Source organism: Schistocerca cancellata, chromosome 1, assembly GCF_023864275.1.
Source record: "Schistocerca cancellata isolate TAMUIC-IGC-003103 chromosome 1, iqSchCanc2.1, whole genome shotgun sequence".
NCBI classification, from domain to species: Eukaryota; Metazoa; Arthropoda; class Insecta; order Orthoptera; family Acrididae; genus Schistocerca; species Schistocerca cancellata.
The window spans coordinates 273,126,123-273,141,580 of NC_064626.1; the positions used below are offsets into that span (position 1 = coordinate 273,126,123).

Genomic DNA, 15,458 nt, shown 5'->3' on the forward strand with positions numbered 1-15,458 from the left:
CGAACAGTTGCAATTACGCAACAAAAACTTTTTTTCGAGGTATAGAGCCGCTAATTTAAAATGGTCTGAATGGCGATATTCTCCTCAATGTAGACACTTAAACATCGTTTTCCTTTCGAGTTTCACATTTTTATGTACATTTGAACTATAATTCATTTTATGACCGTTACGGTATGTTGTAATTATCATGCAGTGATTACTGTTATTGCCTGTAATGTTAAATTGTCTATACATGTAAGTACACTGCTTGTACAGTATATGGACGTAATCCTATTAATTATACTGTCACAATTAAAAGAAAACAGCCCTCGGTCATTAATTTTTAACGAATTAACCGGGTTTCAACGCTGCTAGGGGAGTCTTCCTCAGAATTTAAACCAAAGAGTGGTCTATAACATGGTGACAGAATTATGACCATGTTACAGACCATTCTTTGGTTTAAATTCTGAGGAAGACTCCCCTAACAGCGTTGAAACCCGGTTAATTCGTTAAAAAGTAGTGACCGAGGGCTGTTTTCTGTTAATTGTAACTATTCACGGTCTCTGAACGTGCAGCCATGTACAAAATTTTGCAATTATACTGCATTTTTGAGCCATGTCATTGTATTTTCTAGGTAATCCTATGTAATTTTTATTCTGATGAAGACCGCCTTAGAGCTGTCGAAACCATGGTCAATTTGTCAACAATTTTATGCAGCCGAGGTGACTATACGTACATTCTGTAATTAAGATACCTTAAGTGTTCAGTGCCAGTGATAAAAATAATATGACATTCCTGTGGACATGGATTTTTTCAAAGTTAAGATTTCACCTTGTTCAAGTTATAATAAAGTGATCTGGTATTGTGTATATGTTGTATCGACTCGGACTCCTCCAGAAGTAACCTAAGAACCGAGCACTGCGCCGACGATTGTTATTTCGTTCGGTACAAGTCAAGATTTTGTGGTTGTTTGTAAAACACACTACTCAGTAAATATTGTGAAAGCAGATAATCTTCACTTTTTACTTTAGTTAATGACACTAAAAAAATAATATTTCGATAACATCACATCTACAATAATTTTTCTTGATAACTCGATGAATTAGGATTGTCTGGTAGGTAAAATTATGTGCCATACACCCTCAAACCATCCTACCGACTGAGCTATACAATAACGACTCACGATACATCCTCCCAGCTAAAAAACTCAAAATCAGGAATTACACTTGTGAGTGTTGCGTGATAACAGCTCAATTGATAGAAACACTCCTCACGAAAGACAAGATTTCGGGCTGTACACAGATTTAATCTGTCAGGGAGTTTCACATCAGCGCACGCTACGACACATACTAAAAATTGATTTTTGGTGTTATGTTGGTTGCAGCAGCAAAGCGGATGGTAGTTTACGTAACTTTTCCTAGAGTATAATTCAAAGCCTTAACGAATAAGTCAACCACTTGTGCCCATTCGAACAATTTTTATCCACGTTCTGCTATATAGGCATCGAACCTCCACATCATGAAGAGAAATTGCAAGAAACGTCAAATTGGCATGCAGTAGGTAAGCTTGGATATGCAGATCATTATCATTTCAGCGCAACCGCCAGAAGTAGGTAAGAGCAACACCGCCTACACTCTGTATAGACAGAAAGATTACGCAGCGAGTTTCCCACTCAGAAACTGATGTGTTGGCAAATGTGCCAACACCTTGTAGATAGAGGAGGCCGAAATGCACGCTATAATCTAACGCAGACGGTCGTGAGGTCTGGAACAGGATACTTAATGAATGCTATAAAGAAAAGTACGTAGCTGCTGAAATACTTAACTTTTAATCCATCATTCGTGTACAGCATTCTTGATATACAAGTGAGACTCTCTATAGAAATGGTTAATGGCGCCTTGCTAGGTCGTAGCCATGGACTTAGCTGAAGGCTATTCTAACTATCTCTCGGCAAATGAGAGAAAGGCTTCGTCAGTGTAGTCGCTAGCAAAGTCGTCCGTACAACTGGGGCGAGTGCTAGTACGTCTCTCTAGACCTGCCGTGTGGTGGCGCTCGGTCTGCAATTACTGACAGTGGCGACACGCGGGTCCGACATGCACTAACGGACCGCGGCCGATTTAAAGCTACCACCTAGCAAGTGTGGTGTCTGGCGGTGACACGACAGAAACCACATCTGAAAGTTGTTTGTTTGTGATAAGTGAACCACTGCGAGTCAACGACTGTACTCTTAGCAGGCGCAGGGTAGCGCTTCGGTAGTTATACTCAATCGTGTAGCCTCTGTGGGCAGTGACTTGGTATACTGTATAAGACGAAACCGCACCCGCTGCTCTCGTACTGTGGCTGCTGTTCCTTAGCTGCTGAAGTTAGCGAGAGCGCTGCCGCACTCACTTGTGTACGGAAGTCGGTACGTTGGTGGGAGCCATTCAATGTACGCCCGGTCACGCCAGCCTTATGACCGGTTGTAAGTTGCGTTCCAGTACTAACGGCCGCTTTTTCAAGTGCACATATAGCCACATTGCATCACTGCTCGACAAGGTGTTTCTCGACACCAGCTCCCGAGTCGGAAATGGATGTTATACGAAGGATCATTGAAGGGAAATCACAGCACCACTGCAATCATCATCCGAGTTTGTTTGGTATTCTGAATTTTATTTGTTCCTTTCTTCTTAACGACGTTCATTGTTAAACAGTCTTTTAATGGCGTTGTGATGGTCACTGGTTGCTGCCTGAGTTGTTTGCGCATTTGCTTTGTACAATAAGCTAGAGAAAACCGCTCGTATTAGAACTTAGTTATATCTGTATAATGTACGAAGCATCTGCTAAGAGTTTCAGATATAGCATTAGGTAACGATTGACGAGAAGGGGGGAAAAGAATACAGTAGAAGACAAATGGTTAGCTTTAAGAGATGAAATAGTGAAGGCAGCAGAGGATCAAATAGGTAAAAGGACAAGAACTAGTAGAAATACTGGTATAAGACAAGAGATATTGAATTTAATTGAGAAAAGGAGAAAATATAAAAATACAGCAAGTGAAACAGGCGAAAGGAAATGCAAACGTTTAAAGAATGAGATTGACAAGAAGTGCAAAACGGCTAAGCAGGAAAGGCTAGAGGACAAAGGCAAGTATTTAGAAGCATATTTCAGTCGGTGGAGGGTACATACCACCTACAGGGAAATTAAATAGGTCTTTGGAGAAAAGAGAAGCAAAGCTCAAACTTGGAAGGAGTATACAGAGTGTTTCAGAAGTGATGGTCAATATTCAGAGATGATCAGGAATGATCATTCGAAACAGAAAAGCCAAGCAAACATGGGCTCTAAAACGCATATCTTAAGAGCAATGAGCAGTTCCTGATCTTCGATACTGTGAAGCAAACTCTTTGCTTTCCATGTTTTGGGAAGTGGTAGTATGGACCAAAACAATAGAAAAATGACGAGTAAACATGTGCTCTAAAATGCATATCTTAACTGCTATGAGCACCTGTTCATCTTTGGTACTTTGGAACAACTCTTCTAATGAACAAGTGCTCATAATTTTTAAGGTATGTATTTTAGAGCACACGTTTACTTGACATTTTTTTCTTGTTTTGGTCCATATTACCACTTCCCAAAATGTGGAAAGCAGAGAGCAAGCATTAGAAGAGATTTGTTTCACAATATTGAAGATCAAGAATATCTCTTAGCTCTTAAGGTATGCATTTTAGGGCCCATGTTTGTTTCGAATGATCATTCCTGTCATATCACTGAATATTGACCATCACTTTTGAAACACCCTGTATAGAGAGTCTATACAAGGGAAATGTTGCTGAAGGCAATATTTTGGATAGGGAAGTGGACTTAGATAAAATGAGACGGGAGACATGATACTAAGAGAAGAATTTGGCAGAGCCCTGAAAGATCTAAGTGGAAACAAGGCCCCAGGAGTAGCCGGTATTCTATTAGAACTACTGAAAGCCTTGGGAGAGACAGCCATGACAAAACTCGTCGATTTGGTGTGCAAGATGTATGAGACAAGCGAGCTACCCTCAAACTTCAAGAAGACTGTAGTAACTCCGATTCCAAAGACAGCAGTTGCTGACAGGTATGAAAATTACCAAACAATCAGTTTAATAAGTCATTTTTGCAAAATACTAACACGAAATGTATACAGAAGAATGGAAAAACTGCTAGAAGCCGACCTCGGGGAAGATCAGTTTGGACACTGGAGAAGTGTAGGAATACGCGAGGCAATACTGACCCAAAGACTTATCTTAGAAGATAGGTTACGAAAAGGCAAGCATACGTTTATAGCACCTGTAGACTTGGAGAAAGCTTTTGACAATGTTGACTGGAATACTCTCTTTGAAACCCTCAAGGCAGCAGAGGTAAAATACAGGGAGTGAAACGCTATTTGTACATAAACCAGACGGCAGTTACAAGAGTCGAGGGAAATGAAAGGGAATCAGTAGTTGAGAAGGAAGTGAGACAGGGTTGTAGCCTATCTCCAATCTTACCCAAGCTGTACTTTGAATAAACAGTAAAAGAAACCAAAGAAAGGTTTGTAGTAGGAATTAAAGTTCAGGAAAAAGAAATAAAAACTTTGAGATTTGCCGATGACAATGTAATTCAGTCAGAGACAACAAAGGACTTGGAAGAACTGTTGAATGGAATGGACATATTGTTTTGAAAGGAAGATGTAAGATGAAAATCAACAAAAGCAAAACAAGATTAGCAAACGAGACACTTAAAGTGGTAGATGAGTTTTGCTATTTGGGCAGCAACATAACTAATGATGGCCGAAGTAGAGAGGATATAAAATGTAGACTGGCAATAGCAAGAAAATAATTTTTGAAGAAGAGAAATTTATTAGCATCCAATGTAGATTTAATTGTTAGGAAGTCTTTTCCGAAAGTATTTGTCTGGATTGTAGCCACGAATGGAAGTGAAGCATGGACAATAAACAGTTTAGACAAGAAGAGAATAGAAATGTGGTGCTACAGAAGAATGTTGAAGATTATATGGGTAGATCACATAACTAATATGGGGGTACTGGATAATATTGTGTAGACAAGAAATTTGTGGCACAACTGATTGGTTGGTAGGATACATTCTGAGACATCAAGGGATCGCCAATTTAGTGTTGCAGGGAAGAGTGGGGACGTAAAAATCATAGAGGGAGACCAAAACATCAATACAGTTAGCAGATTCAAAAGGGAGTAGGCTGCAGTAGTTATTCGCAGATGAAGAGACTCGCACAGAGTACAGCAGAATGGAGAGCTGCATCAAACCAGTCTTCGGAATGAAGACCGCAACTACTGGGGCTTTACAAGCAAGTGATCATAATCCGTCAGTCCGAAAAATTTCGAGGCTAGATTAAAAAAAATTAGAGGAGAGTTAAAATGAGAATTATAATGCTTCAGATGTTCTATGTAGTCTTGCTCCGCTCGAGTACAAAACATCAGGACGCTCATACAACATGAGAGATCAGAAAAAGCCATCTTAGAAGATGTTATCCAACTCGCACGGCAGATTCGATTGGATGTCGGTTAAGTCACCAGATCGCTGACCCTTCAGGCGAATTTCTGCACTTTATTGTTTTTGGGGTAGGTTCGTCTCGATAGCACCAAATGTCGTCATCCGTAATAGTTTTTTCCACAAATGTTCCGCGTTTTGTCCCCCCCGTTTTAGTGGTAGCATTATCTTGTGTGAGAAGGAGAAACTTTTACTAGACCGTGCTGGAACGTGTTTTTCGATCCGCGATATTGATGTTGATGTTTGTCGGGATTCCATTACTATCAAGCGGATATGGAATCTGCCGGTTCAGAAGAGCTACACTAAACGCCATGGAAGATCCCAAGTCTTACCGAACTAGCGGTCGAGAAGAAATTTTGTTTCTTCGATCGTGTGAGAGGGTGCAATTATGTCAAATGCCTTTGGTCAGTTAACCGGCTTCTTTGCAGCACGACAAGTATCCACACGGTCAGTGCGACGACGTAAGGAGCACCACGAACTGCCAGCACGACGACTTTTGCTGCGGCTTTCCTTGACACGGCAGAAGACGGAGGCGCCTCAACCGTGGTGCAGTTGTACCACATCGTCTTTTCAGACGAGTCCCAGTTCTCTTCACAACAACCGAATGGACGTCTCTGAATGTGTGTGGGTTCAAATGGCTCTGAGCACTATGCGACTTAACTTCTGAGGTCATCAGTCGCCTAGAACTTAGAACTAATTAAACCTAACTAACCTAAGGACATCACACACATCCATGCCCGAGGCAGGATTCGAACCTGCGACCGTAGCGGTCACGCGGTTGCAGACTGAAGCGCCTCTAACCGCACGGCCACACCGGCCGGCAATGTGTGTGGGTCCCGAAGACAACAAGCGTTGCCAAGACGCATTCGTCGTCGTCATATGGGCCCAGTTCCACGCATGACTGTATGGGCCGTCATTGTCTTAACAACACGATCACCTCTGCTTCGCGTAGCCGATAGTTCGGACAACAGCGGCTACACTTCTGATGTGTTATGTTCAGTGGCTGTGCCCTATCTTCGAGATCTTCATGACGTTATCTTTCAACAAGACCGTAATAGACCGTATGTGTTCCTTTCTGTCTTGACATATCTCAGTACACAGGGTGTTCGACTGACTGTTGCCTTGGCACTCATGTTCTCCAGGTCTCTTACCCACCGAAAACATCTGGTTATATGTTACCGCGAGACTGGCATTCCGTCACTCGCCAGCCGCCGGGACTGGTGAACTCTTACACCGAGATGAAGCAGCATGCAATGATGTACCTGTAACTGTCATCCTAGCAGTATTGGTAGAAGACATTTAAACTACAAAAAAAAGTCTCAGAATGTAGACTGTTATTTACAATGTGCCTAATATTTGTATGTTTTTCTCGGCGTGATTAACTGATGGTGTGTTTTCGAATTCCAACAGCTTAATGATATTTTTCCAAACAATATTTCGACATCTTATGCATATGCTAAGAGCGAAGGTGGAGAGTGCAGAAGTACGAGCATTGCGCTCAAGAATGGAATCGAGGCATCGGGTGGGAACCGACAACATACGCACCTTCAATATTGCATTCAGTTATAAAGTAGTAAACATAATATCTCGGGTGTGCGACATCGGTATGCACGTTCCAAAACTCCGCGCATAAAAATGGGATTTTTCCGGAGCTCATACCTCGGATTCTATTGGTAACAGAAAGGTTGGTCCAAGTGTTTTGGATAGCCCTTGGGCTAGAGACCATTTGTATACTGTACAGGGTCAAAGTTTGAATATAACACACTTCCTCCAGATTTGGCAAATGCAGTAAATACGTTGGTTATTTTTGCATTATATGTACTCTATGGCGCGCTTCAATGGGCTTATGGAGGCATCATTTAGTTCATGATCGCTTCCTGAGAAAACCCAAAAAATATGGTTTCTCGGTACCAAAATAGAGCCGCGGATTCCAAGACGGCTATACATAGCAAATGAATGGCTGAATTACTTACGATACATTCCTGAGATTCCTATCTCAAAAACCCTTGAACGTTTTTCTTGGTATCTTTATCCGTTTCCGAGATAGAGGTTCAATGTTACCCTACTTCTATACTCAAAATACTAAACGTGAAAACGTAAAATCCGTAGTGAAGTCAAATCTAAATAACCGCAGCTAATTGTACAATTTTTAACGGTATATTCTACAGGCATTTATCTAGAAGTGCCATCTTCCGTTCTCAAAAGTCTTTATCCGTTATCGGTTTCTGGGTGTTGAGGTAGACAGACTAAGGCAGTTGGTGCCCCACGTTTCAGTCAGGGTCTTTTAAAACAGGGTAATATTAGCCTTTTCTGTGCTCCCGTATGAGCACTTTTCCGTTGGTTTGCTATTACTTGAAGATAGTTTGCAGAATTCACGTCTGAGGAGTGGTCTATTTGCTACAGCGTTTAAACTAAGTAGATGACCATTATTAAAGGGACTTTTAATAGTCCTTTCATTTAAACTTCCCTATACTTTACACATTAAAATGGTAATGGTTTCACACTGATATTAAATTAATTACTGTTCTGAGTTCACGGAAATTAGGACAACAAAACTATTGTGCTACATTCGACAAAACTTGCTTTTGAATGACTTAGAAATTTTCGAGTCATTAGGAGATCGAACGAAATATTTTTCACGAATATCAACACAGGTTATCTTCCAAAAGAAGTGTTATAAGTAGGTTGATGGCTGAGGCTTCCCATATTCCAAGCTCAGGCAACTGTTTTTGATAGCTTCTGGTTTGCATTACACTCAAAAGTAGTGGCGTGCAAAGACGTCTGGAAAGAGTGACAGCAGGATCGGAAATCCAGTACGTACAATGAATCATGTTAATTTGCTGGAGAACCGAGCAGGGATACGGAAAATGCACATTTCCATTACTGGACTGGTACTGGCGTTAACCCATACAGATGAAATAAGTGCTGCAACATTGTAACAAGAATGGTAGGTGGGAAGAAAACCTTGGATCCCATCGAAAGGATGCATTTAATAAGAGAGAAATGTATTGTGCATTTTTAGAGCAATGGGGTAGGACTACCGGCTAGCTGAAAAGTGTTTTATTTTTAAATAAATCGAGAGCACAAGAACTCCAACACTGTAGGAACTTCAGCGTGTATAGCAGAAATTACGTACCTTTAGAGGAACGAAATGCTTTTAAGGATATAAATGTTAACAACAGATGAATTCCCTGTGGTTTGTCGATAGCAATGTTTGCTATAAAACAGACTAAACTACAAATTTGTTTCTATTGCCATCTCGTACTTATACAGAACTAAAATGTTATATTCAGGACATTCAGTGAGATATCTCGCCGATGTATCTTATATTCACTGCAGGCTGCTAACAAAGTCTAGAATAATTATCGACGTAATCTCTCCAGCACTTTTGGCCTAGTCTAGCACACTGACTATATTCAACTTTGTCCTCGCTCGGTTCATTGTTATAAACCTTCAAACTAAGTAACATAACCTATTTATGGATGTTATCTGTAGTTAATCCTGTAGTCAAGAACTATTCATGTACAGAGTAAATATGAACCATAATTTTCTGTGAGAAATACGCTGTTTCGTAACTTTAAAGTTTCGGGTGTCACCTTGTTCTCCACTAAGCACAAAGAATGACATACTTCACTAAGCACTTCATTACATTTTGTTCGGTGGAAGACACAGATAAAACATTTATGTCCTACAGTAGAGTCAACAACAGAAGTTCCCTGACAGATGGCCGCCCTATGGTCAGTTTTGAACTGCGAAACGCGAACGGCGGCAGAAGAAACAAAATAATTGTCATCTATAGAGCCGCGACAACAGTGAGGTGCTGCCATAGAGACGTATACAAAATCGCGTTAAGTGATTGGTTGACGTGGGCGCGCGAAGCCGCTGCCTCAAGCTCACTGCGAGTGTCAGGGAACTCCTTTCGCTGACTCTATTACAGATCCAGGTTTTCTACAGTAAAATACAATCAGTGATTGAATCACAGATGACCTCTAACTACACACTGACCATTTATTGACACTACAGTCCCAAAGTGTACAATGACAAAAAAAAATTCAAATAGTCCCCAAATAATTACAGTGTGTATCACGGGTCACATGCTTTGTGGAGGTTACTAGCTCACAAACACTAAAATTGATTTTGGTAATTTCCAAGAACGATTGCCTCTTGATGTCGCGGGGTACAAACGATACATATCGAACATGCGATCCAAAATCGATCATGTGACTCTGGTGGCGGGCGTTATGAGTATGTTTACGGTGGTCGCTGCAGCAATGACAAAAGAAGACCGTTACAAAAATACTTGTAATTACAAAGGAGATGACTTAACTTACTCGTCGTCAGTGTTGTTGTCATGTGAAAGGTCATGTGATGTGTACGCTATGGGAACAATTCTCTTTTTGCCCTTAATTCGCGGAGGTGGGTAACTTAAGGGAACGACGGAAAACAGATAAGAATGACGATCACAAACAATTGATCATAACGCCCGCCACCAGAGTCGCATGATCGATATCTATCGATTGGACCCCGCGACTTCAATAGGCAATCATTCTTGGAAATTACCTTGATTTTGGTAAAAGACAACTCCCTCTTATTGAAATATCAAATATATGTGCCCGATTTATTTTTGTTGTCTGTCTTTTTCTGAAACACCTAGGTACATCTACTTTATTGTGAACTGTTACTTATTGCAACAAAGAAGACTATTATTAGATAAAAGTAAACTATGATTTAATTAGATTAATTCAGTTAACTTCTTTACCTCCCTACTCGACCTCAGACCCGATTGTTTCGGAAGCAGAATCTCGGAGTGATTTGTAGCAAAATGATTCAGTTCATTTCTTTCTGTCAACGAATATTACTCCTCCTTACACACACTCCCTCAGAACTCTCTGAATCTTTCAGAATTCCCCGATATTTACCGAATTATTTCAGTGAACTTAATTTCCCTGAGAAATCCCGGTTTTCCAGGTCACCCAGTCAGATCGCCAGCCTAACGAAGGTAACAGTGAAGCTCTTTCACATACCTGTTATGAGTAAAGTGGTCGCCGTCTGCAGACGGAGCGACGGCTGCTGCTCGCCCGTCCCTGCTACTGGCGTACAAAGCGGCTCTCCGCGTCCCCTCCTACACAGCGCTACCGAACCACTGGACACAATTAAGCACACTCACAGCCAGACAGACAGGCCAGCGCGCCATCCGCTGCCGACGCTCGAAGCCCCCGGGATGACCCAAAAAGTCGATACCGTTTGGGGAACCCCCCGGGGTTGGCTCGGTCAGGCTTCCCAACACACCCTCCCCTCTCCTTCCGCCCTGCGATACCTTTCACAGCCTACAGCCGAGTACAGAGCAGCCGGAGACTGCGTTGTGCTCTCTTTCTATGTCTGGCTTGTTTGCAACCAGTGTGAACTGTAAGATTATTCATGGTTTTGGGGCATTCACTACATTCACTTTCTACGCTCATGATGCCTGTCATAAATTGCCCTTACTTACCCTAGTCACTGTATGAAGCTTCAAAACGTCACACTCTCAAGACGTAAAAATTTCACGTATCTGGGATTAGTAATATCAGACAACGGATCACTTGGAGCAGACGTCTCGAAGAATGACATCTGGTTGGAAGAAGTGGCGTATGCTTTCAGAGGTTCTGTGCAATTCAAAGCCGGTCGGTGTGGCCGAGCGGTTCTAGGCGCTTCAGTCTGGAACCGCGCGACCGCTACGTCGCAGGTTCCAATCCTGCCTCGGGCATGGATGTGTGTGATGTCCTTAGGTTATTTAGGTTTAAGTACACTACTGGCCATTAAAATAGCTACACCACGAAGATGACGTGCTACAGACGCGAAATTTAACCGACAGGAAGAAGATGCTGTGATGTGCAAATGATTAGCTTTTCAGAGCAGTCACATAAAGTTGGCGCTGGTGGCGACACCTACAACGTGCTGACATGAGGAAAGTTTCCAACTGATTTCTCATACACAAACAGCAGTTGACCGGCGTTGCCTGGTGAACCGTTGTTGTGATGCCTCGTGTAAGGAGGAGAAATGCGTACCATCACGTTTCCGACTTTGATAAAGTTCGGATTGTAGCCTATCGCGATTGCGGTTTATCGTATCGCGACATTGCTGCTCGCGTTGGTCGATATCCAATAACTATTAGCAGAATATGGAATCGGTGGGTTCAGGAGAGTAATACGGAACGCCGTACTGGATCCCAAAGGCCTCGTATCACTAGCAGTCGAGATGACAGACATCTTATCCGCATGGATGTAACGGATCGTGCAGCCACGTCTCGATCCCTGAGTCAACAGATGGGGACGTTTGCAAGACAAAAACCATCTGCACTAAAAGTTCGAAGACGTTTGCAGCAGCATGGAGTATCAGCTCGGAGACCATGGCTGCGGTTACCCTTGATGCTGTATCACAGACAGGAGCGCCTGTGATGGTGTACTCAACGACGAACCTGGGTGCACGAATGGCAAAACGTCATTTTTTCGGAGGGGCCTTTCTGGATACAGAAAATGTTCGACTGCTGCTCTGGTCAGCACATTCTCCAGATCTATCACCAACTGAAAACGTCTGGTCAATGGTGGCCGAGCAACTGGCTCGTCACAATACGCCAGTCACTACTCTTGATGAACTGTGGTATCGTGTTGAAGCTGCATGGGCAGCTGTACATGTACACGCCATCCAAGCTCTCACTCAATGCCCAGGCGTGTCAAGGCCGTTACTACGGCCAGAGGTGGTATTCTGGGTACTGATTTCTCAGGATCTATTCACCCAAATTGTGTGAAAATGTAATCACATGTCAGTCGTAGTATATTTATCCAATGAATCTGCATTTCTTCTTGGTGTAGCAATTTTAATGCCCAGTAGTGTAGTTCTAAGTTCTAGGGGACTGTTGACCTCAGATGTTAAGTCCCATAGTGCTCTGATTCATTTGAACCATCTGTAATTTTAAAAAACCATAAAAACCAAAGGCAAAATTTACAAAATAGCTGTAAGGCCAGGGCTATTGTCTGACAGTGAAGTCTAAGCATCAAGAAAGCGCCATACATGGGCCCGAGGAGTAACATTGAAATACAAATAGCAGGATGAATTCGGAGGTATAGTCCAAGCAGCCGGCCGCGGTGGCCGAGCGGTTGTAGGCGCACGTGAATGTTAATGAGTTAAAGAGAACCCGATCCTTAACTTTTTTCGATACATCACGAAGCGTAAGAAAGCAATCCATACTTATAAAAAAGGAATCGATTGATCTTTTTCAGCCCTTCAAGTTTCTCGCTCAACATTTTCGATCGGAACTGTAGACGTTTACTTATTTAAGATGAACCGTTGTTTGCAACTTTTCGGCTTTTTTTTTCTTTGGGCCATGTTCGCCATCTTGGATCGAGTTTCATGAAAAAGAGACTTTATTTAAAATTTCATTGCTATACACTCATATTTTGTTTTTGTTTTCAGTTACTGATTTTTGCAATCACTTCTGCAGAATGCTGGGACCAGTAGTTTTTAAATCGTTCTCATAAGGCATAAATGAAAAACTCCCAGAACTCAGGCTGAGACAGTACGGACACATAACACTAAGACTTGAATACCGTGCCGCGAAAAAGCGCCCTTTCATGAGTACTAAGAAGAGAGGGAGAAGGAGACCTCAAAGTAGCTGTCTGACGAATATGTAAAGTGATACTAGGGTTGGAACTTAAATAGTGGCAACTATTTATTCAGAACCGATACAAAAGAGTTACATGTTTCCACCTCTTACTGTCCTTCAAAGTAGTCACCAGTGTTGTGTAGAACTCATTGCCAGTGATATGGAAGGCGTAGTATACCGTTATCAGAGCCTGTTCTGTTGATGGTGCGAATGGAGCGGTCTACTGCCTGTCGAATCTCTGGAACAGTTTCCGGCCGCTTTAGTTTAGCGGTTCTAGGCGCTCCAGTCCGGAGTCGCGCTGCTGCTACGGTCGCAGGTTCGAATCCTGCCTCGGGCATGGATGTGTGTGATGTCTTTAGATTAGTTAGGTTTAAGTAGTTCTAAGTTCTCGGGGACTGATGACCATAGATGTTAAGTCCCATAGTACTCAGAGCCATTCGAACTATTTTTTTCTGGAACAGTTCTGAAGCGAATGCCACGAAGTGGTTCCTTCATCTTCGGAATCATATCAAAGTCACAAGCATTTAAGTCCGGGGAGCATGGTGGGTGGTACAGTACTTTACTTCCCAGTCCCATCGACCGAACAGAGCAGACTCAGCTTGCGCTGTATGCGCCCGCGCATTATCGTGCAAAATGATGGGTGGGTTGCGCAGAAAGTGTCGCCGCTTCTTTCGCAAAGCTGGTCACAGTTGATGCTCCAAAAAAAGAACAGTAATACGACTTAAGTCCTCGTGACTTTGATTTGATTCCGGAGATCAAGGAACCACTTCGTGACATTCGCTTCAGAACTGATCCAGAGGTTCGGCAGGCAGTAGACTGCTCCATTCGCACCATCAACAGAACAGGCTCTGCTAACAGTATACTACGCCTTCCACATCGCTGACAACGGGTTCAATACAACGCTGTGACTACTTTGAAGGACAGTAACAGCTGCAAACAAGTTATTCTTTTGTATCGGTTGGAATAAATAGTTGCCACTATTTAAGTTCCAACCCTCGTTTCTAAAATGTTCAAATGTGTGTGAATCTTATGGGACTTAACTACTAAGGTCATCAGTACCTAAGCTTACGCACTGCTTAACCTAAATTATCCTAAGGACAAACACACACACACACACACACACACCCTTGCCCGAGGGAGCACTCAAACCTCCGCCGGAACCAGCCGCACAGTCCGTGACTCTAGCGCCATGGACTGCTCAGCTAATCCCGCGAGGCTTGGATTCTTAATTAGTCCTCTTTTGTTGTTGCCTATTCATGTTTCGCTTCCATACAGTACAACTGGGAACGACAGTGTTTTATAAAATTTCAGAAGTGCTTCTTTTCTTACTTTCTTTTGTCAGTTTCATTTAATATTACCATTCATTAAGTTCAAATTGTCTATCTAATATCGAAAATCAATGTCGTCTCCATGTGATATATTGCATTCCAAGTAATTGAAGTTTGTTACTTGCTTTAGTGTTTCCGCATTTATTGCAGTTTGCTCCATAAGATGTCAGCATTTTTTGTGTGACTGCAACATTTCGGTGGGCCGGGAACTTTATTTAGTTTTGCATCACAGTTTCACATAATCTTTAATGGTGACCAGTTTCGAACGCTTCGTTGTTTCAAACCATTGCCTGCATCTCTAATATTTGACTGTAACATAGTTCCAACGGAACATTCGAAAGACTTGTTCACACACCATACCAACATAACAAATGAATTCGTTATTGAGCCAGAGTTTGTCTTCTTCAGTTTCTTTTCTTTTCTGATGACAAACTTATTACAGTCGTGAAGTGTGGTTTCTCTTTCTTGAAACCTTGTAAAAATGTGAAACATAAAAATTAGGCCATAAAAAGAAACTTGTGCCAAGACTCTCGATATCGACTCCCACAAACACAAAATACTCACAGTAGTCTTCTCGCTGAAATGCATTCTTTTTTTGTTGCGCGTTATCTACATACAGAGATGCAGTCAGCACGAGTTCACCCAATGAACGCAGAGTCACTTAGGAAGTCCTTGGGCGCCGTCACATTTACGATAGCAGTTCTGCCACTTGACCCGTTAAACTCCCAGAAAATTTAGCATCTCAACTAAGATGGGCGCCCTCTCCGAGGCATGTTTATCATGGCGAGGTTCTCGTGCAGCTCATGATGCAAGCGAATGACTTCATTTTAATAGTCAAAGTATGTGTATGAAAACAGCTCCCTTTGAAAGTATCATTTCCAGAGCAAGAAATCGACAAGCTAATCACAGAAGGAACTTTCAGCTGTGTTTATACTTGATTAATTGCTGTTTTATTTAATTGCTGTCTTTATCTTCCAAAAATGGTCCAAATGGCTCTGAGCACT

General features: G+C 42.2%; 1 protein-coding gene across 1 annotated transcript in view; it reads right to left on the bottom strand.

Moving 5' to 3' along the window:
- The window catches only part of LOC126171053 (uncharacterized), a 542,365-nt gene extending 531,796 nt beyond the window's left edge, over positions 1 to 10,569 (bottom strand). The window contains exon 1 of the mRNA XM_049920771.1: positions 10,512 to 10,569. The gene's annotated coding sequence lies outside the window, so the exon portion shown is untranslated. The remainder of the gene's footprint in view (positions 1 to 10,511) is intronic.
- Positions 10,570 to 15,458: the final 4,889 nt, after the last annotated feature.